Source organism: Olea europaea, unplaced genomic scaffold, assembly GCF_002742605.1.
Source record: "Olea europaea var. sylvestris unplaced genomic scaffold, O_europaea_v1 scaffold1273, whole genome shotgun sequence".
NCBI lineage: Eukaryota > Viridiplantae > Streptophyta > Magnoliopsida > Lamiales > Oleaceae > Olea > Olea europaea.
The window spans coordinates 86,670-111,835 of record NW_019230182.1 but is presented as its reverse complement, the minus strand read 5'-3'; the positions used below and the strand labels follow the sequence as shown (position 1 = coordinate 111,835).

Below are 25,166 nucleotides of genomic sequence, written 5' to 3'. Positions count from 1 at the left end.
AAACTTAAAGAAAGTGGAAAATTATCCAAAACCATGAGTTTTAAAATTTGATTATCACAAATCAGGACCTTAAGATTTTTATTTTTATTTTTTATCTTTTTTACAAAAACCTTGAGTTTAATACTTGTAGGAAAGTCTCTTGTTTCGTACAAACCCATGTGCAATCGTGCAAATAGATAGAGTTATATTATAACCACATTTATGACAACAACAATTCTTCATGTTGGTATTTAACATCAATCTAAGTGACAATACTTGTGCCATTAAATTAGGTTCAATTGAATACAAGGATTTATGACTTATTTATTAGGACATATTACATGTGGATGTATAGATTGGTATTTAGCACTACCGATATTAAATAGTATTATTCTAACATGTATGGTTTTATCTTCAAAAGGAAAGTTTGAGAAGGTGGGACCCTTATGCTCATATGACAATTGACATGGAAACCACACTAAATTTTGGAAGAGCAAGATTATGCAAATGAACACTTTGTCACCATTGAGAGCCACTACAACCTTATTCTCTACGAAAAATCCTAATGTGCCAACATCAATCAAAGTCCAAAACCCCCCATTTTTCTTCCCACATCGAAGTCCATACACAAGCAAGCAAAAGGAGCAAGTGTCCATGTGCGTTTGAGAGAGAGAGAGTGAGAGGGATCAATGGCCTCAACCGCATGCTTCTTGCACCACCATGTAGGCACATCACACTCTACTCAAAATAGATCATCTTCTTCGTCTAACCGCTATCTCAAGCCAACACGACTAATTTGGCGTACGCAGAATCAGGCTGCACTTTGAGTAGAAGATGGCACAAACATCATGTCCCAAAGATTGGCTCTTGCTGTTTTAATTGGGGCAGCTACCATCAGATCTAAGGTTTCATCGACCGATGCAGCTTGTGAAGAATCTGGTAATAGTACAGAGAGAACATTCGAATTTCGGTTTAGGCACATATGACCATTTTGAAAAGAGAACGACAAAAATAGCAATACTCATAGCTATGCGATAACATACAAAGAAACTCGAAAACTAATTTTTAAAGTTTTAGCACTATTTTTGTCATTTAGTTTATTTTGGATTATTTTCAATTTTAATTTGTTTAAACTTCGTTTTCATTAATTGTTGTCATTTTAAACTAGGTTTCCTTATAACCCTTATAAGTAAGGGGTTATTTCGTTGTTTTGATCATATTTTCATTAATAAAATTTGTGAGTTTATTTTCTTCATAATTTGGTGGATTCCTTGCGCTGTGTCATAGATCAAAGTAGCCAATTCCATCAAAGAGGAACCCTGGCAAAGAAGTGGAATACCCTGGTCAAGATCTTAGATACGAGGACAACTTCGATTCCACAAGCAACATCGTCGTTATGGTCATCCGGACTAACAAGAAATCCATCATTGACTACGGTTCCCATGAGTACTTCCTCTCCAAAGTAATGATTGTTGAAGATATTGTTCAAAAATCAACAAAACATTTATAGTTGGAAAAAGAATTGGGTTGGATATCAAAACGGTCGTGGTGACTAACCATGCGGTCGCATGGCCTATGACTGAGACCTAATGGTCTCGGTCTACATCAACTATGCGACCGCATAAGATTGTACTATGCGGTCGCATAGTACAAAATTTGTGACCATTGGTGGGCGTTTTTGAACGTTATAAATTTGATTTTTGGTGACTTTTCACTCATTTTTTGGCACCATTTCATGTATATGGTCGTGACCTATATATGGATGATGCATCTCAAGCCAATAATATGTGGAAAAACACTTTGTGATAAACATCCATTCCAAAATCAAAAGATCAAACTCTTAATTCATATTCATATTCAATCGTCCTTGTGTTCTTATAAGTTTTGGTGGATTACACTTGTGTTTTGGTGTTTAATCCATTACAAAGCTTGATATAATCCTACAAACCATTTGTCAAAATCCTAAAGCATCTCAATCAATTCTGAGAGGAGGCAAATATAGTTTGAGGACTGTGATCCCACATTCGAGCCTTCAAATTGTTGTTTCAATTTTCTGGTTTCTTGTTCATCTTATTGATTTCTCTTTTGTCTCTTCTTCATCCTTTCAATATTTACAACAATCTTAAACTATATTTGATGCGATGGAGAGCGAGACTACAATGGCAACAATAAAACTCATGAACCAAGATTTGGTGCGGTTGGATCGATTCGATGGTACAAACTTCAAGTGTTGGCAAGTAAAATTGAAGTTTCTTCTTACTGCATTGAAGATCTTCTACATTTTAGATCTAGATTTGGCGCCATTACCAGAACCCACAAATGGAGAGATCGAAGTAATCAAGGCGAAGAGACAAAAACACCAAGAAGATGAATTGATATGCCGCGGTCACATACTCAATGCACTATCGAATCGGTTGTATGATTTGTACACCAACACAACTTCGGCAAAGGAGATTTGGAATGCATTGGAAAGTAAGTATAAAGCAGAAGAAGAAGGTACCAAGAAATTTTTAATTTCGAAATACTTTGATTTTAAATCCTTGATAATATACCCCTTCTTCCTCAAGTACATGAATTGCAAGTTATTGTCAACAAACTAAAAGCGGTAAAGATTGAAATTCTGGATACCTTTCAAGTGGGGGCTATAATTTGCTAAACTCCTGGGGGCTTGGAAAGGATACCGGAAGAAAATAATGCATAGTACCGAAGATTATTCTTTGGAACAATTGCAAAAACATCTTCGGATTGAGGAGGAATCCAGATTACGTGATAGAAGTGAAATCTCTTCGGAAGGGACTTCTCAAGCCAATGCCGTTGAGAAATCTGAACCGCCTACAAAGTCCAACAAAAGGAAGCCTTTGAGGAATTTTAACAAATCCAAGAAGAAGACCAAAGGAGGATGTTTTGTGTGTGGAAAATTTGGACACTACGCAAAAGATTGTAGACACAGGGAAAGAAGCAACTCCAAAGGTAAAAATAAACTCCATTTAAGAAGAAAAGATTGTGGCCACCGTGAGCGAAATAAATGCTATCAAGGGAAAGGTTCTTGGGTGGTGGTATGATACTTGTGCTACGGTGCATGTATCATATGATAAATCTTCATTCAAAACCTATCATGAAGTGGATAGAGATCAAGAGATTCAAATGGGCAACGAAGTTCGCTCCAAGGTTATTGGAAAAGGAACTGTTGATATCATCTTCACTTCCGAAAAAATCGTTACCCTTACCAATGTATTACATGTTCCGGATATGAATAGGAACTTGGTTAGTGAGAATCTCTTAGGAAAATCTAGTATCAAATGTGTGTATGAATCCGATAAACTTGTAATATCCCTTAAAGAGAACTTTGTTGGAAAATGCTATTCTTGTAAAGGAATGGTCAAAATATGTACTATTGACAATGAAATGAATAAAATTGATTTTGCTTATGTAGTTGATTTATTTTCATTATGGCATGTTAGATTCGGACATATTGGTAAAAATACTATGAAACGTATGAAAAAATGTGATTTGATTTCATATGATGAAAATAATTAACATAAATGCAAAACATGTGTAGAATCTAAAACGATTAAAAAATCATATCAAACTGTGAAAAGAACATTTAGTATCTTGGAATTAATTCATACGGATATATGTGAATTAAACGGTATGTTAACTAGGGGAGAAATATGTATTTTATTACCTTTATTGATGACTTTTCTAGATATACATATGTTTATTTGATGAAATTTAAACATGAAGCTTTTAACATGTTTAAAGTATATAAGAATGAAGTCGAAAACCATCTAGGAAAGAAACTAAAGACTTTAAGAAGTGAGAGGTGATGAATACTTTTCTAGTAACTTCAATTTATTTTGTGAACAACATGACATAATTCATCAATGTTCGGCACCTAGGACTCCCGAACAAAATGGTTTAGTTGAAAGAAAGAATAGAACATTAGTAGAAATGATTAATGTCATGCCTATATATGCTAAGTTGCCATTTAATTTGTGGGGTGAAGCATTGCTAAGTGCATGTAGGATACTCAATAGGGTTCCTTCAAAACATACAAAGGTTTCTCCGTGTGAATTGTGGAAAGGAAGGAAACCAAATATTGGATACTTCAAAGTGTGGGGGTGTCTTGCTTATTGCAAGAACACGAACCGTAATAGGACAAAATTAGGTCAAAGAGGCATTAAATGTACCTTTGTTGGATATGCTAACAATAGCAAATCTTATAAATTGTTAAACTTGGAGACCAATATGATTATCGAATCAAGTGATGTAGATTTCTTTGAAGATTCGTTATCTTCGAATAATGAATTAAGGGAAAAATCTTGAAAATATCCCTACCTCAAGTGGCACATGAGGTGAAATGTCTTCTAAAGATATTAACGAATCTAGTGAACCACGAAGAAGCAAAAGAACTCGAGTTGAGAAGTCTTTGGGACAGGATGAAATTGATTCTCAACTTATCTCCTTTTACTTAGTAGAAGGAAATGAATTAAATGCTGTAAGAACAATTTCTTTTGTTCTACAAGTGAAAATCGACCCTAAAATGTATAAAGAAGCTATGGCTTCTCGTGATAGCATCTTCTGGAAAGATGCAATTAAAGATGAAATGAATTCGATAATGTCTAATAAAATTTGGGAACTTGTCGATTTACCACCTGGATTCAAAACCATTGGATGTAAATGGGTATTTAGGAGAAAATATAATGTTGATGGTTCTCTAAATACTTTCAAAGCTAGATTAGTAGCCAAAAGATATCGACAATAGGAAGGAATCGATTATTTTGATACATATGCACCGGTGGCAAGAATAATATAGATTAGGATATTATTTGCATTAGCTTCGATATATAACTTGCATGTGCATCAAATGGATGTTAAGATGACATTTTTAAACGGGGATTTCGATGAAGAGGTCTATATGGAACAATCAGAAGGGTTTGTTTTACCTGAAAATGAACAAAAGGTATGCAAATTAGTTAAATCGCTATACGGTTTAAAGCAGACCCCTAAAAAATGGCATGAAAAGTTTGACTTAGCTATAATATCTTTTGGATTTGAACATAATAGTATAGATAGATGTTTATATTCTAAAGTATGTGATGATTACATGATATTTATATGCTTGTATGTTGACGATATGTTGATTATAAGCAATCACATGGACGGTGTAAGAGAAACGAAGAGGTTTCTATCTTCCACATTCAAAATGAAGGATCTTGGACAAGTAGATACTATTTTAGGTATCAAAATCTCAAAGACTAGTGGGGGTTATCACCTTAGTCAATCGCATTATATTGAGAATGTGATTAACAAGTTCAAACACTTGAACATAAAAGAGTATAATACTCCTATTGATCCAAGTTCAAAACTTGTAAAAAATGATGGAGGGGCGATTGCTCAATTGGAATATGCAAGCGTTATTGGAAGTCTTATGTATGCAGTTCAATACACAAGACCGGATATAGCCTATGCAATAAGTAAGCTTAGTAGTTTTAGAAACAATCTAAGTAATGATCATTGGAAAGCTATTGAGAGAGTTCTTGGATACTTAAAGAAAACCCAGATCTTAGGCATACAATATACTAAATTCCCAGCAATACTGGAAGGTGATTCTAGTTGGATATCTAGCACGGGTGAATACAAATCCACCTTAAGTTGGGTGTTCACTCTAGGAGGAGGTGCTATTTCTTGGAAGTCAAAGAAACAAACATGCATAACACACTCGACCATGGAATCGAAATTTGTAGCCCTATCGGATACAAGAAAGGAGGTTGAGTGGCTTAAGGATCTTTTCTATGAGATTTCTTTGGGATCGAATAATATTTCTTCAATATCTATCATGTGTGATAGTCAAGCCACGTTAGCAAAAGTATGCAATGAGGTATATAATGGAAAGTTTAGACATATGAGTCTTAGATATGATTACATAAGGAAATTAATCAAAGATGGAATAATTTTCCTAAATTATGTAAGGTCGATTGAAAATTTGGCGAATCCTTTAACTAAACCTCTAAATAGAGATTTAGTAGCATTTACTTCGAGTAGAATGGGATTGAAACTCCTTAACCGAAATATCCACCAATGACGGCAACCCTACCCGTCGTTACTCAAAAGGTAATACACGAGTTCAACAGGTAATAACAAGTCATTCGATATGTGGATAGTTGCAGCATTATTCACATCCACAATAATCATATCCTAGATAAAATAATGCTGGTTGTTACTGAAATGAGGGTTGAGCCTTAAGCTCTTAATAAAGTTCAATGCTAAAACACAAGTACTTCTAAAAGTAACAAAGGTACTGAAAGAACTTTACATAAATAAACTTCAAGGTATTGCCGCCTTAATAGAGAGTTGGAGTCTCTCTCTTAAAAGTTTATTGAAAAGGTTAAGCGCAATGCCATAAAAGTGTTAAGCAAGTAATGAGAAACTTGAGAACATGTGATATTCGTGTGTGTGTTCTTACCGGTATTGTCACATGAAATACTTGGTTCCAAGCTTCACGCTACCTTGGATTTCGATTTTACTTTGTTTGAATTACACTATAATTAGATTCAAATCGAAAGATATCTAATCCTCATGCATGAGTATCGTATAAATTGAATATGAGTTCTTGTTAATTTTGAACAAGTGGGGGATTGTTGAAGATATTGTTCAAAAATCAACAAAACATTTATAGTTGGAACAAGAATTGGGTTGGATATCAAAACGATCGTGGTGACTAACCATGCGACCGCGTGGTTGATTAGGCCATGCGGTCGCATGGCCTATGATCGAGACCAAATGGTCTCAGTCTACATCAACTATGTGATCGCATAGGTTGTACTATGCAGTCGCATAGTACAAAATTTGTGACCGTTGGTGGCTATTTTTGAACGTTACAAATTTGATTTTTGGTGACTTTTCACTCATTTTTTGGCACCATTTCATGTATATGGTTGTGGCCTATATGTAAATGATGCATTTCAAGCCAATAATATGTGGAAAAACACTTTGTGATAAACATCCATTCCAAAATCCAAAGATCAAACTCTTAATTCATATTCATATTCAGTCATCCTTGTGTTCTTATAAGTTTTGGTGGATTATACTTGTGTTTTGGTGTTTAATCCATTTCAAGGCTTGATATAATCCTACAAATCATTTGTCAAAATCCTAAAGCATCTCAATCAATTTCGAGAGGAGGCAAATATAATTTGAGAACTGCGATCCCGCATTCGAGCCTTCAAATTGTTGTTTCAATTTTCTGGTTTCTTGTTCATCTTATTAATTTCTCTTTTGTCTCTTCTTCATCCTTTCAATATTTACAACAATGAATTGTCTTCATTATTATTTTCACCCACGACTATGTCTAGTATAGAGTATTGAACAACACTATCAATAGAAATATCCAGCCTACCAAACATGCTTGGACGATATTCTTATAGCAAACTTTTAACTTTTTCTACATGCAGGTGGACTGTCTATTGGGAAAACAAGCCTTCTCTGGTAAAACTGATTCAAAGTTGGAAATATACGTTCAGTGTAATGATCCAAATTTTTAATATTTAAATCGTTACTAAAAGTTTCATTTAAATTTTAAGAAAAACATGACATGCAATAAATATAAAATTATGTAATGGTAGTTTACTCACTGTTACATTGAATAATTCCATATTCTTTAATTAAAAAAAAACAAGAATTTTCCTACGCCGTATCTTGTTCATTTCGTAATTAAATAAACATATCAAATATTACAACATGAAATTTTTGATTCAGCCAATATTAAAAAATACATAACCCAATGAAACATGTTCCAAACTCTAAATAACACAACCTACATAATAATATAACTAAAATAATGCTGAAAATAAAATCTATAGTCATGTTACACCGAATTTAATTTATTAGTTCCAAATATTTTGGCACCATAACTGCACTTTATCGCCACCAACCGACGATCCATTCTAACCTATGAGGAGTGGGGCAAATGATGAGTATATGGAAATATTTAGTAGGATACGAATAATGGTGCAATTCCGAGTAAAAGATTTAAAACATATGTAAAAAATATCATACCATCATCATATCTTTAGAATTCTCTTAGAACTGAATAAATATCATATTTTTTTTTTTATATCGGATGGTTATAACATACATATCATTAACTTTCATTGGCATAATAATTTAACAACATGAAAAAATAATTTAAAAGGGATAAAAATCAACGACACCCTGTTATCTTAACTCATCACATCAAAGAAATTTTTGTAGATGCTATATCGATATCACGCTTTATTTTCAGCCTGCTGTCGTGTTTAAAAAATATACACACACACACACACACTAGGTTTTCCGACCTTTTTCTGTGAAGGTTGCATAAATGGATAAATATAGGATAAGTGTCCTATAGGAAGTAAACGTTCAAATTACCCAAGACTTCATCCAAATCAAAGAAAACAACATACTTAACTCAATCCCAACACCAATGTTGCTGTCAAAACTTTCACAAGTCAAGAACAAAAATAATAGAAGAATCATACTACAAGTACTCTCTTTTTAACATCAACTTTGACAGCCTTTTCACATTATACAAGTGGGACTCGAGATTAAAATAATCGTGGGGCCCACTTATGTGAGTTGGCTGTCAAGCTGAGTGTACAACATAATTCATAATAAAATAATATTTAATGACAACTTTTTAAAATTTCAATAATTTAGGTTTCGCTTATCCAAATAATCTCAAGCTTTATATACGCGATTAAATACGAGCTATCAAACGAGCCCAATAATGATATATTCATCATTGCTCTATCAAAATCTAATTATCTGATCCAAAATTAATAGAATTTAAAACATATTCCGCTTTACTCCTTCAACCTTCAAAAATATAAAATATAGCATCTAAAATAAATAAATAAATTCTATTCTATTCTATTCTATAATTTTATTTTTTATCTTTTATTTTTTATTTTTTTAACATTCAAGGTGGTTTCGATTCGGATGCAGTGGCAACTGCAAAACATATTGGAGAGTTCAACCCCCAGTGATCAATGGGCAACCGTACTATTTCATATCAGTATTGACTAGAGCGGGTTGATGGAGATGAAGACGGCAAATACCAACTGATAAAAGCCACGGTGTCAGCTGGTAAGTTGTACGTCTGCAAGGCTCAAGCAGGGGACAAGAGATGGTTTAAAGGTGCCAGGAAGTTTGTTGAGAATGCAGCAAGTTCTTTCAGTGCTGCTTAAGATGAGTATCTGGTCAGAATACCTAAATATGGCATTTGATCGAGTTGTAAGAGCTGTCAATCAGTTATAGTGAAGGAGTTCATTTTTGCATACAGGAAGCCCCTTATCATGACCTAAGAATGTTGAACTTTTAAATCAATTGTGGAATGTGAATCAAACTTTGATTCTGCAAAAGAACAAACATGTTGACTTGCTCATTTTTCACAATAAAGGAGTCGGTGGATGATCGGTCACACTCGGCCCAGGAAGAGAACGCAAATGGACTGCAGATGGTGGTCGTGGTAAATTTCAGTATCTTACGCTGCAAAGTGAACTCTTGAAGAAGTCTTAAAAATACACCATCGTTAACACACACACACACACACACACACACAAAAACAAATAGTAATAGAACCAAAATCCATTTAAGAGGTCAATGGCAAGAAATCAAATAAAAAAGATTTTGACTTGATTTCTAGCATTTGAATACCTAGAGTATAGCAACCTAAGAAGTATCATATGAAGGGAGCAAGACAAACTTCTGCACCGTAGATTGGTCCTAGACGTTTGAGTGGTCACATCTCTATTGAAGCTTTCAAGAATGGTCGAGAACATAATCCCTCCTCGATCTACTAAGCCAAGCAAGTTGAACAAGGACGTTAACCCAAGAAATGGCTTTATAGGTTACATCACCACCAAATTTCTACATAACAAGTTTATCAACTCAAGTCTACACAGTAAAAACTAAATAATCCATTCCACTTTTGGGTATAACATTTTACAGGTTATTTGTAATGAATGCATTAAATCGGCACAAAGTACACAACAATTTAGTTAACCACTTAAATATGCAAGAAGGAATCATGAACGAGCTCAACTCATCAAGGAGAAAATCAACGGCTTCAACTGGCACAATATAGATTCTAGGAAAAGACTTAAGAAAATGTTTTAAGAAAATTACATAAGAAGACATTATTCGTGTCATTACTGAAAAAACAGAACTATCACAGACACTTTTTAACTCCAGATGCCAGCCTGGTAATGTAACAAGTAGCTAATCGGGCAAGAAAAAAGTTTGTTAAAATTGTTAAATCAATCGACCTAGTTTAATCATGTAACACGTCCAAAGCGTCAATACTTGGACAACAAGAAGATAAAAAACCTTTCTTGACCTGCTCCATAATGAATAAAATAGCAGCAAAGAGTGACATTGAAAAGAAAGTACACATCATTGTCACAGAGAATGTGATATCACCTTCTAGTTTGTAGTAAATGTCAGCTCAGGACTGGTGTAGAAGAATTTACAACTCGACAATAAGGAAATACAAATTTTAAAGGATTGATGACTTCAAGTTGCTCTCATTACAGTAGCAGACCCCGGTACTATGCTTCCCAGTTTCAGTCATATCAACCTGATTTAAGTCCCATATGCGAATGGTCCGATCGTCCCTTGCAGAAGCCAACATATGAGGATTAGCTGGATTCCAGCTAACACAATTGACAGCCCCAGAATGTCCAGGCAATGTAAAAATGTGCTCTCCCAAGATCCTGTGCCATATATAAACCTACATATCATGTCAAATAATTAGTAACACTCACAACAAAGACAGCTGGAATTCACAATTTAATACATCAATTGTTAACCAAAGACGAGACTGAGCTAGCATTACTGAAACAGGAATAAAACAACAGGCAGAATAAGAATAAGATAATCATTTCCCTTCAGTACTTGACAAAAGAAGCCATAATCAAAGGTGAGACCTTTGCGGAGTCGTAGTTATTTCAGTACAAGTAACATTTAAGAAAGAGTTATTTTGAAAGCAATCTTTACCTTACTATCAAAATTTAACTTATTTTCAGCGTTCATCGATCAAAAAATTATTTATTTTAGAACAAACTTATTTACTTATATGACCAAACCTTTTGTCCTTAGCCAACCATGGCAAACACACCCACATCGTATATTCCAATCTACTGTAAAATTCAAAACTGCTTTGAGAGTGGTATACTTGCAACATCCAGACATGGTGGCCTCAATGTAATTAGCACTTTGTATGGGGTGCAAAAACACTCAATTATAATACACGCTTGTCCAGATAGAAGGCTCATTAACAACACTGACAACAGTAGCCAACAACAGTAGCCATCTCTAGGATTGTATACAAGAAGCTTATTCCACATAAATAATACTGTTCTTAGTAGTGTGCAAAAAACCAGTTCATAGTGGAAAAATAGATATAATATGTATGCGGCAATGCAAAATAAATGCTCATGATCAACAGAAGAGGCATTACCTGGGAGTCCTCACTTCCACTGGCAATAAATGCTTGATCTAGTCCACCAAAACAAGACCTCATAACTAAACAAGAATGCTTATGACCTTTGTATTTGGCCACTAGCTTTACACTCCCATCTATATTCCACAGATGGAGTTCCTGGTTCGATAGGCTAACAAGCAAAAACTTCTTGTCTCTGGATAAAGCAAATGAAATTATAGCTTGATCCTCCTCAATGAATTTCTCAGAATTTGATTCCCATCCAAACAACGATATCATATTTTCTTTACAAACAGTAATAAGATGTTTCCCATCACTAGATATCCCCAAGTCTGAGATTCTAATAGTTTTTTGACCTTTCCATCACTCTGCCTCTTTCCCTTCCAGATCCCACATGCAGATGCTTTTGTCAGTAACACCACAAAATATCCTTATACCATCCGGTGCCCAAGCACAAGAGACCAAACCGAGGCCACCTTTTTCATATACATGGAGGCATTCTCCAGATGCAGTTTCCCAACGTCTAACAGTCTCTTCTACTCCACAAGTAAGAAGTTGACGATCATCAGGGCTACATGAAATATAGGAGACAGGTTTCTGGTGACCAGATAATCTATGCTTCAAGGCAATTCACCCATCCACTTTTACCTAACAAAAGCAACAGAATTATGAGCAAGGGAGTCACTAAAAATGATGTCTAAACAGGAAAAGCCTTCAAGTAATAAACTCAAAACTCTTGGGTAACGAAGCAAAAAAATATAACACTTAAAAAGGTTCTTCACTATATTGAAGAGGTAAGTGCCACATTTTACAGCATAATCTTAATTTGTAAAACCAGACAAGGAATGAGAAGTAATTTAGAAATATTAATGGAATAAATTAAAAGAAGTTCCCAATATCTGGAAATGAAATATCCAGTATGCAATAAGCAACATAAGCAAATTAAAGCTGGTAACATAAGTACTTGAAGGTCAAGACTAAGACTGATCAAAACACAACTTGGGTTAAATAATTAAACTATCAGCAATAAATTTGTACGGATGGCAGTGAACAAATTAAGCAATGTTCCAAACCATTCCTATTAGATAGAAGAGGTTTGGAAGTCATCTAGTGAAGCATCCGATGGATTCAGGAATTTCAATCCACATACATACCTTTAAATTGTCATCCAAATATAATCTACATTCTTCAATGCCATATGATTAGGTATTCCTGTAGAAATCAAAATAATTTATTAAATCTCACACCATGTGGGTCCAACTCTTATTCAGGATCTAAGCCAAAAAAGAAAGCCCTCTTTACAACCCAAAACCTACGTTCACTGCTATTTATGTAACTTGTATCATCTTCAAAATAATCCAATATAAACAATAATGTAATAGCTAGATCACCCATGTTCATTCCTTTTCCTCAAGCTCACTGCAATAACTGAAATAAAGGTCCCATCAAGCAAATCGCATGCCAAATCAAATATGTGATGCTAAAAAGATGAGTTAAAAGATATACATTTTACATTCCATGAGCAAAGATTCAAAAAGATTTTTGTCAAATGTCAAATATTTGAAAAACGAAAGACTAATGAAATCATCTACATATATTTTGAAATATCAACTCTAATTCAATGTTTATAAACAGGTGAAAGATGGACAGGTTTTGACATAAATCTAGTCGTTTATGTTGTAAGTCCTACAATTTGCCAAAAATGCTACAAAAGAACTTTGAAATGTTCTTGAAGTGATGAACAACTTTGCAGGTATCCTCAGGCCTTTGAGCTGGAATAAATAACATTCAATTGATTCAATTGAACACTCCATATCAAGTTCTCTTTGCTTGGTATATTGATTATAATCAATGACAGGATGATTAGAACAAAAAATATTTAATTATGCTTTTTCTAAAACATGTATTTACTATTCATGATATCATGATACGTAGAAAAACAAGTTTACGAGCAAACTCAACAATACATCACATTCTCCATCCAAGAACACCTACGGATAAATTGAAAATCCTTAAACTCCTTGGAGATCGAATCCCATAAAGAAGCCAAAAACTCCTCTCCCTCCAATATTTGGCAGCAGTTGTGCCTTTTATTAAAAAATTATAGAGTTCCTTTCTATCTAAAAGCCAGAAAAATAGCAAAAACCAACAACTTCCCACATAACACCCAACTTTCATGAGCCATAACAAATAGGCTTTTCAACGTATATCTGCTGCTTCTTTCAGGAAGAAAACCACTCTATATCAGCTTATTTTAACACGCTGCACCACAACACTACTATGAAGACTTGCCACTGTCCACGGAAAGAAATAAATGAAGAAATTATCTTTGAGCTTGAGCTAAATAGCAAGGACCATCCTACATGAGAAACCAGATCCATTAAGGGATATAAAATTTTCAAACGAACTAAATGGTTCAGATAATGGTAAGCTCCACAAGTCAACCTTGCCAGGTCTTCCATTTGGTTCATCAAAGTGTCAAGACCCAGAAGAGAACGCTTGTTTTTTGTAAAATATTTTAAATAATCCTCCACCATTAAGATCCACTATCACTGAATAGAATCAATCTCTAACCTCAGCATTTCTCTAACCAGTGTAGCAACCTCCGCCAAAACCTGGAAACAACCTCTAACAATAAACCTAAAAGCTAAAATCAACCAAACTTCTGTCTGGCTGTGTAAACCAACTCTTTTATGATGGAACACTTAACAAACAATCAGGTACAGCAATGGAATTACAAAGCCCTTCCTCTAGATTTTGTGGAAAAACCGAACCGCGAAATTGATTTGGCCGTTTTCTACTGGAGCCTAGGGCTATGAAGGATTTGTTTCCTCTGGAGCTATTTATCTTTTACATTTTTACTATTGGGTTTCTAGTACACATTGATTGTGGTTTCTGGTGTAAGCTGATTAGCGAATTGTTTCATGAGGGACCGATATAGTCATTTGGATAGAGATTTTCACATCAAACAGATTTTTTTAACCTTTCAAATCATAGGAGGATCAGTTAGAAGTATAAAGAGAAAAGGACAAGTCATATTGAATTTTTGTTTGATATAGGGGGCGCTTACTAGTTTAGGAAAAGAGCAGCAGAATGTGAGATACCAATTTTAAATAGATATGAGAGCAATAAGCGTCTAAGACCTTTTAGTTTTACCATCTGGCAGGGAACGATAATTCATCGTGGATGATTAAAGAAATATCTGGGGTAGGTAAATTACTGGAGACTTGTTGTAAACATCAACAAGTTTCGAGTAGATGGGAAGCAAGCGGGTAAAAATAACAGAAACTAGTGAAAGCCACTTAATCACAAAAGATCCATCACTGCAGCATTATATTCCCGAAACAACTATATGATCTAATGGATATTGTGCCGACTTTAAACAAGTAGTCCTGAAAATTCATATCCAATAAGTGTTTTAGAAAACAGTTCTACTTTGAACAAATGATATAAATACTACACCAAGACCAAAACATTTCGAGCTATATGAAAAAATTGAAAACAACAGATGCTGATGTTAAGTTGGAAGACCACAATTATAATTCATGAAGTGTCTGCGCAGAAATTGGTAAATAGCACTAAAAATTGAAAATCAGCATGGAAGTAAATTGTTAATGGCATGAGTAAAATTCATATACCAGCCAGTCATTGAAGGGAACAGGGGGCAATAAATGCAAGCATAAATTAATTATATGCACAGCTAAAAAGAAAATATTACCTCCCACATAATTACTAGACAATCACTGGATGACGAGGCCAAGTAATCTCCATTGTGAGAAAATTGCAAGAACCAGACTTCATTACTGTGTTCTTGTAATATCTGGATTATGAAATCAAGCATTCCCGTAGTAAAAAAAATGTATCGAAAGAAGGATCAATGGTCAAAGTTTTAAATAAACAATGAATTACCCCAAGTTTCATGAAAGAGTAGATATATTACAATTCCAGTGTTCATGTTAAATAAAAACAGAAATCTATTATACCAGAAGATTTGCTTTCAAGCAACTAGTAGACCATTGCATATTATCTGCTTTGATCAAGTGCGCACATTTAAATCCCATCACACACTTCATCTCCATGCAGAGCCTAATAAATTCATCACTACTATCTATCAATAGTGGTCAAAAGTAAGGCCAAAGTCTCTGCTAACATCAATATTATTTCACTATATCAAGTTCCAGAGACATTGGGTCAGTTTACCATGCAACGACTTCTTAACAAAGTTTAAATACATCATATACAGAAAGAACCATCACTAACTACTGCAAACTAAACAAAAGGTTTACCAAATATTGGACAGAAAACATGTATGCAAAATTGTTTGCAGAGGGAGTTTTGTTTTCTTCTCTTTTTTAGGGAGGTTGTCACGATATATAGGCACACACAATAAAGAAACAGATTTTCCGCCTCATCAATAAAGATGATGCAACAATGATGACGAAAAAAAAAAGTCTAAAGAAAATATTCAAGGCGATTTTAGATCCTTCCATTAAATCTAGTAGAGTGGATTGTTATGAGAATTTGAAATTGTGTTACAGTGATTTCATCTTTTTCTAAAATTCATCCTAACCCAAAATCAAACTCATATATCATTTAATCCAATCAAACTCCACCACGTTCTCTGTTGTAGTAGGTTTTTTGAGAGATTTTCTAAAGCTATCCCATGTCAATAGATGCATATGATTCTCAATGTCATATATTATTCATTAGGAAAACAATGAGCATAAAATTAATGTAGTCTTCAATCTTACATTGTTTGCAGAGTAATTATTAGGCTCATGGTCCCTAGTTTCACATTAGTTTCATCTCTTTTGCCATTTTTATTGTATCAACAAATTTCCCTGTTCATCTCCATGAGTAAGCATTGTATCACACAAAGGTGTAGTATCTCCTTATACCCCTCATTGAGAAATAGACATGACAAATTCTAGATCCATGGTCAATAAACTCATTTATTATTCTGGAGCATTACTTTTTTTCTCAGATTTATACATAGGAAAAAGGTACAAACTATAATACTTTTTTTTTTTTTCCCCATCCTTTCATTTGGTCAAGAGGTTGGGGGCTCTCATATCCCTTTAAGAAAACATTACATCCATCTTGGTGTTTAAGAGATTCTTTTTGCCACGTGAAAGCAACATTCTCTATACCATTGTTTCCAGATGTTGTTTGACACCTCAAGGGGCGTCTCGTGAAGAAAACACCTTGAATACCACCGTCGAAACTAACACCTTGGGCTTAGCCTCAGGGAAACTAAGGTTTGTGGTCCTTGTTTTACCTTTTCAGGGTTTTATTACGGTCTTAGCTTTTTGGGCTATTTTTTTTTTTTTTTGCCCATAATTGACGAGTTTTTTCTTCTTTTCTGTTTCTTTTACATGGAAGCAGGAATGCAACATTGCAAGTTAAGGATGCTGGGAAAAAATGAGAAGAAACTAATCAGATAGTCATGAACATGATGATTGGGGAATAAAAATATTGATAATTCTCTTAAAGATCAATCGTGACAATGTGGGAGATGCCTAAGCTGTTTATTGGTATCTCTTTGATTATGTCTCAAAATATCTCAGGACTTGCACCTTGCCTCACCAAGGTAAGAAGCTTTAATATCCGATTAAGCCTCTTTTTAAACATAGCTAAATATGGTTATTTCACCCAAAAACAAGAACAGATATAGATAAATACCTCTTTCTTTATAACCAGAGAATTGCAACATTGGTCCCCAACCTATTATCTAAATAGCAAGTTGGTCTCCAACCTTTTCAATTTTCATCATAGTAGTAACATCAGTCTTCGGTGACAAAAATTGTTAAATCTTAGTTAAACCGCGTTTCTCATGAAAAAATATATTTCACTTTCTATTTTTAGACACCACCTCAAATTGGAAAGCAAAATCTAGCTTCGAAATGTTGAACGTGCGAGGATCACTTGACAACTTAATTGAGATTTGGACAATCATCATCATTTAGGATTTATTGTGCAACATAAATCAAAGGTTAAGAACCAACTTACTCTTTTAAAGGTTGAGGAACAACTTACTACTTAGGTAGTATGTTGGAGACAAATGATGCAATTTTCCCTACTTTTAACACTAAGACTCAAATATCTTATTAATGGAAACAATATTGATCTATTTTACTTTTACCGTGATCAACATCAATCAACTAATAACATAAAAAAGAAAGAAGGAGGCTTTATCTGCTATTCATCGATAAAACAGCACAACTGAATACCCTATTCCAAATAAGATGGCATTATTGTGAAAAGTTCTTCTGATTTCAATGTGTAAATAATAAATTTTAACCTGACCTGTAGAGTTTGAGAAGGAATGTGGTCTCCTCCACACTGATGATCGGAGAGTAATGACATTTCTTCAACCAAGGAGTTGTGAAACCTGCAAGCATCCCTTCGCAAGTCGAGAGCCTGTTCAACAAGAAGCACCAATCGGTTTTCTGGAATCATCACCCTAGAGGGCAGCAGCGTTTTCAATTCCTCCAGTAATTTTTTACATGATCTGATCCTTAACTGTTGATCAGAAGTTCCATCAAGAGCAATCTGTGATGGAGACACAATTAAGGAAGAAAGCTTATGAAGTCTACTAGTATGTACAAACAGAGGTGCAATCTCAGTTCTCAGTGTCTTCAAAGCATCCATGACTTTTTCTCCATCCAAAAGTTCAAAAAACTTTTGCTCCAATATTACAAAAGATGCCAACTTAACAATATTTTCATCCATTAGACCAATTTTAGTAATGTGGCAACACTTTCATTCCATTCACCATCAATAATTTGTTGCATAAACAAATTAACAACAGCGGAGTGCGAAAGTATACCTGACTCTTCCTCTAGATGTGCTCCTGTCTTTTCATAACCAAGAGAATATAAAGCCTCAGCAATAATTCTAACAAGTTCAACTTTCTTCACAACTCCTTTTGCACCAACAACCTCGTCTTCTTCTTGAGATTCTAGGGGTCGAGCCATTGAGTCACTCGATGAGCACCTAGCTAGCTCTCTAACTGATGCACCACCGGAAAAACTGTCCGTTTCTTCAGATGACAGTTTAACATATTTTAAGGGTGGATCTTCATGCTCTACACCTCCCATTAAAAGTACACCTCAGCCCATATATAAATGCAGTTAAAGAACCCAGAGGAAAGAAGAATCTCTATTGAACCACTGATAATACTCTGCAGCAAATAACGAAAGAAAAAGATACGAGGAAAATGCTAATAACAATCATACAAAAAAAAGAAAAAGAAAGAAAGGAACTCAAAGATATGAAGTTTCAAAATAGAATAAAATATGATTCCCTTTTTTATTTTTCTTGATAACTGAATAAAAGATGATTCTACTAGGCATTGAAAAGGTATGGTTAGTGTTCAGGAGATCGACGTGCAAATCACATTCCTTTTTGTGTTTGAGATATGGGAAAAGAAAAAATAGAAGTAATGACAGCTGCATCAATTCATTCGATCTGCTTGGTCCACTTATTTGGAGAACTCCAGCCCGCTTTGTGGACATAAATATTTATACAGAACCATGAAAACAGTGGACGAAGGCACAAAGACAATTGAAGGTACTAGGCAGACAAAAATGAAGGCATTAAGCACATAAAAATAAACTAACACGCAGAAGCAAATAATTATGGGTATCTCACGTTCTTTATTTCTCTCAAACAAAGGACTTTTGAGCAATGGATAACTAACAAAACTCTCTGCTTTGTGCATCAGCAGCCAACCCTCAATTGACACCCCCAGCCACTACGGAATGTTAACAATTCAAGCGTTGGCCACTTCACCAAGCCGAAACAGCCCACTAAACATTTCCCTGCAAACTGCTCACCATGTTAACAAGAAACTCCTAAGTTAGTTTTTATCAAAACCACCATCTAGATGGTCAGTTTTGGGATCATCGTGTGACTATGTTCCTCAACTTTGGGCATCTGACTTGGTACATTAAGTGAGAGTTCATGCTAACTACTTCCCACATGGTTGCCTGTAGTGTGAATTCAGCCATGTCACCAAGGTCCATATCTGAAGGATCATGCTAGAAGTTACCCCATATGTCTGGCACATTTGGGCCTTCATCCATGCCATGCTTCTCAAAACCTCTCTGAATGCACAATGACATTTGCACTCCAACTTTGGACTCAAACAAAGCCCTCCAACTGAGAAACTTGGTCCTAGTTCTTGCCAACCATATTTTACACGACTCTCATACCAAATTGTCATATAGTCAATAATGAATCAAACTTTTACCAAACGATGCCACTAAGAGTTCTCACTCTGTGACCCAAATATCACACGAATGCATTGGACAAAGCTACAACTGAAGTCACTGAAGAAAAAGATGACATTCAACGTAGAAACATAAATGAAGGAATGCAATATGGAAGAAGTGGGAAGAGCTTAAGCAAAACAACTTCTCTCTGCTTTCGCCTCAACAGCCTGCCCTATATCCGAAAAAGGGTTGAGGGTGATACCCCAACTGCTAGGGTGTGTTCACCAAGTTAAAAACAGCCTACTGGCCATATAGTTGCCAACAGCTCACCATGTTATCAGAAACAACCTGAGTCAGTTTAACCACAACCCTCAACACGGTTAATTTAAGGGTCAGGGTCATCGTGTACAATTGTCCATTGCCTTTGCACGCTGAATGAGAGTTCATGTCAGTTGCTTCCCACACAGTCTACCCATGGCAGTGATCAATTGCATTGGACAGGAATCCGTACCTTGAAAGTCTCACACAGGAGTACCCCATTATTTGTATATTTCCTCGAGCCTCAGCGCAAACTGAGTTGCATTCATATTCTGTGCCTACATTTCTCTTGCAGGCTGAGCAATCCACCCAGACCATACACTGACATCCAAGAGCACATGAGAACATGATTGTAGTCGGAACAGGCGTCCATGAGCTTAACAACTCGTGTATCATGGTGACATCAACTAATTGGTCAATCCTAGGAAAGGAAAAGCTTGAATTGGCCTTATTGTTGGGGAGTTGTGTCTGATCTAGTTCATGTGGAGTCATATCTGGCATAACAAGTTGTCATGGGTTGAGTTGGGCCCCTTTTTAGATAATTGTGTCTTGACCTAGTTCATTGTTCTTAATACCGTAATTAAGCGGTTATGATTGCAATTTTGTTGTTACACTTCTTACGATTGTATTTTTTTAAAATTAAATTGACTGTGTAATTGAATTGTGTTATAATTTCTCACCTAACTACTTACATCCTCATTTCAAACATGGTTATTGATGGTGTTCACTATTTGGTACATATTTCTTAAAACTTATTTTTAACTACACACCCTAATAAAATAATTTTACACGTGTGCCCATAATTTTTTTCTAATTTTTAACCACACATTCTTCAAAAAACAAACTTTTCCCACATAAATCCTACAAATCTCTTGCCCAAACTCGAATCCAACACTAAGAGGTCTACTGATTCCAATTTGTTTCATATTGCATGGAGGTCCTTCATCCATTACGATCTTCCTTTTCGTCTCTTCTCGTCCAATACTAAGTTTTTATCTAAAATAATCAATAAACAAGCATAATCAAGCATCAAGCTCATTATAATCACGCTCAAAATCTACTTTTGATTGTCAAGAAGGTGCATTGGAACCTTGATGGACAGTTACTGTCCATCTTAACATCAACAACTAGAGCTTTGGAGGGTTGTTTTTCACACAATAGTGTTACCTCTACATTACCGTGTTAAACAACCATAATTATTGATGACAGGACTGACATTTACCGTCCATCAAAGATCCAAGTGCCTATATATCACTTGGCATCTTTGGGACTCTGATGTTGTGCTCTCTGATCTTTGTTTCTAACAGATCAAACCCACTAGTATAACAGTGGAAAACTTGAGCAACTATTAAAATAAGAAATTAATCCTCTCTTATATCAACAGCCATTCACTTACTAACTGCGTTGCAGCACTCAATTAGTAAGTCCTCAGGCAATAATAATAATTACCATTTAACATATACAATGATTCCTTAGTTTCGCATTAATTGTCCAGAAAATATTTTGGAAGCAACCAAGCACAAAACTGTAGGCTTGAGATTACTTCCACAAACTTGTTCACCCTAAGAGGAAAAAAATGTTATTCTCCAAGACCGCATGTAGAGTCAACCCAAAATGCTACTTCAACAATAAATATCAAACATTTTCACCGAATCTAAGAATCTTCGGTAAAAATTATTTTATAGTCATTATAACCCCATTCGAGGAACTTCAGCCAATTCACAGTTCGTGATAATCTATTACACTCTCTTAATTAAATCTTCTACTGTCCCTATCGTCTGAAGTTTGTTTATGTTTGGAGTACGATTTGGACAAAATTTAATGATTAGCGATCTGACAAATTTTAATTATCAGTTGTATAATGTTTCACATTTGCAAACTGACCAGTTGAATGTTCGAGTGGCTATTTCCACGTCCATGGAACACACAAAGCATTGAAAGAAGAACAAAACGGGAGGGGTGACCGCATTCCTTCTTCTCATCTTTTGAGAATTTTCATTTTTCTTCGTTGATTACTAACTTTATCCTTGAATAAAAAAAGTTTAAAATACTTTTCCAAGAAGGCTTTTATTGAAAATGTTAGAAAATACCTTTAAAAAAACAGATCTTTTTGCCACATTCCTAGAAATTAAGTATGGAAACAGGCACAGAAACCTAGACCCACCTTAGATAAAATTGCCACTTCTACAACTCAACCAAAACTTTGAACAAACATAGCAAGTTGACATCACAACCCAAGTTGTGTGAAACAAATATACAATGGTAACATTGCAAGTACTGAATCATAAACGATGACAAACTGAAACCTCACTTTATGAAATCATCAACATGAAAATGAAATGGCAAAAGAGAATTGACCGCGCACACTCAGTCTAGCTGTCTGGAAAGAATGATGAGTAACTGAAACCACTTCACTTACTAATTACTAGTTTTTGAGCAAACAAACACCCTAAAAGTAGAAGCAAGAATTTCAATATAATCCCACAAAAGAAAAGCATTAGATTCTTTTAGATGATAATCTAATTTCCATCCAACCGAATCCAGGCAAATAATCCGAAAAATGGTGAACATTGAAAAGTTTGTCACATAATTCACAAAGGAAAATGATGGCAACAGGAGAATTAAACCCATATGCCATATCAAGACCCAAAAACAAGTAAGCAATTAAAACAGAGAAATTGGGAAATACCCAGATTATAAATTGATTAACAGAGAATCACAAAAGATCGCAGCAATGAAAAGCAGAGGCGCCGGAGGGAAATAGGGAAAGGTTAAAGGATATACCAACAATAGATGAAGAAACAATTTCCCTTGGCAATCAAGCACAGTACTGGATTTCAATGAAATTGAAAATCTAGAAACAATACGAAGATTTAAAAAAAAAAAAAAAAGGGATAATTGAGTATTGGGTTCGCTGTTGTGTGGGGACGGTGAATAGGGGGATAAATGTTTATTATCAGCTCTTTTATATCAAGTTGTGCGTGGGTGTGAAAAAAAAAAAAATATATAATAATAATAATAATAAATAAAAATTTTAAAAAATTGGTTTATAAAAGTCATTTTTTTTATAAAATATTTTTTAAAATTTGTTTTAAAAAATTATTTTAACAAGGCAAAAATCTCTTCCATGTAAACACGAGTCGCCCGTACAAATTACTTGTATGATAGTAAGTAGAAAAGGTACAAATATAAATTCTCGAAAACAAATAAATTAAATCGGAACAAAATCAAACTTACATGTTACGATCAGTTCCATGATATTGGTGGTTTATAATTGAGAATCATATACTGTCTCGATTTTAGATTTTTTAGTTTAAAATCAAACATGAATTGATCTCCAAAATATCTCTTGGTTGGAAACTAGATGATAAGTGTGTTTTTGGTTGGATAATCAAACATGAATTGATCACCATGTTAATCTCGTTACATTTGTGAATTGTAGGGAACAACGATGAATATGGTGAAATTCAGGAGAAAAGATGTGAAAAAAGATTAAAATGACGCAAAGTGAAAGTTCAGGGACCAAGGTGCAATTATCCAAAATTTGACCCGATGAACAAATCGAGAAATTGATTAAGTCAATTGCCAATTGATGATATCTTGGGATGATGGAATGAAAAAAATGAAGAAAAGATGTCAAGAAGTGAAGGATTCAAGTAGGAGGACCAAAATGAACATCTTTCATAGTTGGTAGCACTATGCGACAACGGTCCCTCTATGCTGTCGCATAGAGGCATACCGAAAGTAAAAAGTCACAAAAAATTTACTCTATGTAACCGCATAGAAAAGGGCAAAAACCGCTGTTTACTTTTTCCGTTGAAACTCTTATGGAAACAATATTTTTAGGGTCCTATATAAACAAAAACTTGACCAGAACGAGGGGGACGCCGTTTTTACATTATTTTGAGAGATTTTGAAGGAGAAACGGAGAGAGAACAAGAGGAAAACATCACGCCAAGTGAAGATTCGATTGAAACTTGATTCGAGTGATGATGTTTCTTCAACTATTTTTGTGTTTTCTTTTTTTTAGCATGTGAGGCTCGATTTTTCATTGCTAGGAGATCGATGAACCTTGTAATGCTACGTTTGATTTTTGACATATTAAAATGCATGTTCCGGAATTGAATAATTTATTAAGTTTTGATGTCCATATGATTATTGTGTACGTAATTATATGATTATGGTTGCTTATTTTATGCATTCGAAAGGAAGGAAAATAGGTTCGACATAGTATAATCATCATAGGGTTCGATAAGGGATAGAAATATACCTCTATGCCTTGTGTGAATTATTGGATATTCATGAATTTATAATGCATTTTGGTATGTTAGTATTCGTCATAGAAATATAGTCGAATCATATATTGGGATAGGTTTGGCATTGCTCGAGAGAGATTACTAAATTAAAATAGGAATATTGATTCATCTCCTGTGGAACCGTGTGTCAAATTTGCACGATTGAAAATTGAATGTGTATTGTTTGGGGATTCGTGATCCTAGCGCGTTAGTACATTCATTAATTCCATAAAATTCTAGTAAATTGTCTCCAAGTCACCTGCATTTAATATATTTCTTTCATTCATAATCGCATCATAGTTATATCTTCTTTAGCTAAATCACAATATATCAATTTTACCTTCGTGTTTCGGTTAATGTCATAATAGGTTGATTTGAACTAATTCAATCCTTGTGGGATCGATACTTGGACTTATAGTCCATTTTACTACTTGTTAACGAACCGTATACTTGCGATAGGTTTTGAATCAAAACAAATAACTTCGTGAACAAGTTTTGGCGTTGTTGCCTGGGATTGAAATTTAGTTTTAATTTTATCTTATGTGACACTAATTCGAACTTATCTAGATTAGTAGTAGTTAGCTTACTAGGTTTGGTTTATTATTTTACTTTAATTTAATTTTGCGTTAATTTTGCTATCTCAGGGCTTGTATGCAAGGAGCATCTGATCGAGATTTGGTTCCCGTAGATCCAGAGACCGAACGCACATTTTGTCACATACAAAGAGAAGCAAGAGCGGCACAACAGATGTCTAATGAAAAAAATAGATGGGTAATTCCACTCAACGAAGGCGTGGAGGTTGAAGATGATAGGAGTACGGTACTTGGGGACTTCATGGCACCGTTGGTGGTCCAAAGTCAATCTAGTATTGTG

At 34.7% G+C, this 25,166-nt stretch overlaps 2 pseudogenes; one reads left to right on the top strand and one right to left on the bottom strand.

Moving 5' to 3' along the window:
- The first annotated feature begins 668 nt into the window (after positions 1–668).
- On the top strand, positions 669–9,292 carry LOC111374651 (annotated as a pseudogene).
- A 1,050-nt stretch (positions 9,293–10,342) lies between these two features.
- LOC111374663 lies at positions 10,343–22,916 on the bottom strand (annotated as a pseudogene).
- Positions 22,917–25,166: the final 2,250 nt, after the last annotated feature.